This window comes from Centruroides vittatus, unplaced genomic scaffold, assembly GCF_030686945.1.
Source record: "Centruroides vittatus isolate TY-2023 unplaced genomic scaffold, ASM3068694v2 contig_753, whole genome shotgun sequence".
Classification (NCBI taxonomy): Eukaryota; Metazoa; Arthropoda; class Arachnida; order Scorpiones; family Buthidae; genus Centruroides; species Centruroides vittatus.
This window is the reverse complement of record NW_027122489.1, coordinates 721,234-724,493: the sequence shown is the minus strand read 5'-3', so window position 1 is coordinate 724,493 and position 3,260 is coordinate 721,234. Positions and strand designations below refer to the sequence as shown.

General features: G+C 31.3%; 1 non-coding gene across 1 annotated transcript; it reads right to left on the bottom strand.

Moving 5' to 3' along the window:
• Positions 1 to 2,437: 2,437 nt before the first annotated feature.
• Positions 2,438 to 2,525, bottom strand: LOC136981359 (small nucleolar RNA U6-53/MBII-28). Its single transcript, XR_010881693.1, has one exon. It is a non-coding gene; the product is annotated as a small nucleolar RNA U6-53/MBII-28 (small nucleolar RNA).
• Between the last annotated feature and the right edge of the window lie 735 nt (positions 2,526 to 3,260).

The window sequence follows — 3,260 nt, the reverse complement described above, 5'->3', positions numbered from 1 at the left end:
CTTTTAGCTGTCGAAATGAATGATATACAGATAATGTAGGTACTACGCTTTTCCTCGTTCTATTTACTATTGAAATGAACTGAGTCAGGGTTACACCTTGCTTTTACCTTTTGGTCAACCAATTTTCGTCACACTTGAATTCTGTACTTGGCCAATATAAAATGAGAACAGTCGACAATATAAGTGATTATACAGATTTTAACCTATTTATCGATGAATCATAATAAGTTATTTTGAATATATCGCAAATTCATAATAAGCCATTTAATCTCTAAAAATCTTAATAAACGAAGAATAATAGGTCTTTTTAAACTCTCTGTGGACACTAAGAGGGCCTTTTTAGCAAGCCCTATCATGAGTTTGGCCAAATCCGACATAACAGGATGGACCACCCTCGAAATATTTCTGGGATTTTTTGACTCGTTTTGTTCTGGGTTCTCACAGCGGAAGGCTGCCACCTTAATAATAGACCTACTTTATCAGTTTTATTTTAAATATTAGAGAGGTTGAGGCGGACGCATTCAGCCCAAAACGTGAACGGCGGACGGATGAGCGCCACCATCTGGCAATTCTATACGGTTGATAATGGCGTTCGCTACTTCTAGAATGGCGAATAGAAAATCGGTTAAACTTCATTTTTTTGTGTTTGGAGTTAAAATTATGACTTATTTTATTAAAACAACGATTAAGCATTTACGAATAATATTGCAAAGAAACGGACGATTTTAATCCAGAAATTATTTAATTTCTTTGCAAGTGATGAGAAATGCCTATAGAATTTGCATATATTTGTCTTCATAATAGCTTATCATAATTCTGTAGTAGGTTTGTTCTTCCATGGCATCTTCTACCATCAATAGCGTAATACGTTTGTAAATTTTCTAAAAAATAATTTTCCAAGCCTCTTTCGAATTTATATAAGCCACTATTTCTCTCGATAAAAGTATGAAGTAGTCCTATCGTCCAATCATACGATAGAAGACACTAAATAATTATTTTAAATTAGCGTTGTTATTAAACATCCTATAAATACTTTTAAACAGTTTAATTTGTTTATTTACCTTCGCTGGTAACCCTCGATGTTAAATGTATCCGCCATTTTTTCAACAAATTTCCCGTGAGTCAATGCGCGAAGTTCAATGAGTCACGTGATGTTGTGAACGAGCTCCCCAACGTCTTTTACTCGGACTTAGAACGTCAAACGCGTACTTCTGCTTGCCGTACAAATTTAACGTTTGTACTTGCGCCTCAACCTCTCTAATATTAAATATTTTAAATTTTACATAATGAAAAATATTTCAAAATTAATATCTACTTACTAATACAGGCCATAGTTTTTATTTCATTGTTTCTAATACTTGGGATTTAAGAAAGTTTATATATTACTTAATTTGTATATTCCTGTGCTCTTTATTGCTGGTGATAAGTGTGCACTTGACGATAAACAAGAGCCATTTTACAAGCCTATTGAAATTACTCAGGAGAAGAAATTGAACCTGGACAAAGGTTACTGTCTACAGCATATGAACTAGGCTTGTCATACAGACAGTGAATATATGAAGGATGTGAAGGGACACTAATAAAGGAGCATGTAAATAATAATAAAGAAATACAAGATGAAGAAATTAACTATGGATGAAAGATAATATTAAGCAGCATACCCACTAAACCTTATAATGATCCTGGCTAAGGCATGAAGGCTTTCTTGTATAATTTTATTAGATGTGTTTACAATAAAGACAGGCTACAAAAAGCTACTCTAAGGTAAACTAGGCTGACTGGAAAATCTGACTTAATTAAATAATGAGTTACAGAATGATCTATTTGCTTAACTTGAGGACTGCCTTGTAGTACTGTACATTAAATGTAAAATTCTGAATATGTAAATCTCGTTTTATTCAACTAATTAACAAGTCAAGTATTTATCACAACAGATCAATGAAAATAGAAAATTAACATTTATAATTTAAATTTTCAATTTTTTAACATTATGACAGTTAACCAAAACTGATCATTTTATATGAAGATGAGCAACAATAAGTCCTAAGTACTAAATGTTTATTCAATAAAAGTTTTTATTTAGTTTCAAGTATCATTTGAAAATACTGTTACATAAAAAGTAATATCAAAATAAAACATTTTTTCATAAAGCTTATAATGTTTTTTTACTGAGCAAATTCACTTTCAGAGTTTAATACTGAATGAAGATGAGATATTGTAATACTCAATACAAAATCTTGAATCTAATGCTTCAAAAGTCATTACAATGATTTTCAGGTGTAAGATCTAGTATAGCTGTTTTTACTTAATGATTTAGATCCAAAGATAATTTTTTCAACTTCTTAATCTTCAGAATGACAGTCTAAATATAAATAGATAAAAAAAACTAGATTAATTTGAAATTATATTGTATATAAAATACCTGATGTAATAATATTTAACTCAGAAATTATATTTGAACTCACAGAGATCTCTGCTTAAAAAGCAAGTTCTCTCAGTATTAGCATGGCTAATCATCATAGCAACACACACCAAAATTAAATTTAAACTTCTACACAGATGCAACAATACTAAAGAACAAAGTATAAAAACTTCCATCATCTCACCAATGACATAAAAAGTTTATGGAGACAGGATTGGTAGTACTGGACAAAGAGAGAAGTGTTGACCAAGGACATCAGATGAAACCATTGATTGTGCATACAATTCATTATTATATATTTGTAAAAAACATCTTGGTGCTAATGGAACAGTAATCATACACATTACCAATTTGGCCAGGTCCACAACAGGAGTGGCCCTGAGATATTGAGAGAAGCTTGGAAGTTTGACATATCTGAAATAGATCACCCACAGCCTTCTCCCATTGATTTCTTTTGGGGCACGGTCAAGGATATTGTGTATCATATAAAAGTACAAGACATTGCAGACCTGAAACAAAAGATCCAGGATACAATTTCCCCATTCATGAAGATCAATTGTACCAAACATAGCTGGAAATAAGCATTGGCTTGATATGTTGCATGCAACAAATGGTGCATACATTTAGATGTGGTAAAAAAGTAACTTCATCAATTACCACATTATGTATTACTTTCAACAGTTTCTCTCTTTATCTGTGTTTACTACACTTTGTCAAATTGGCAAAAGGATTATAGACACCCTATTTTAAATTTTGCATGTAAAAAACACACTAAATCAGATAATATTAAATGTAAAACTAACATACCATTGTTATGTTCTCAAGCTATATTGTAATA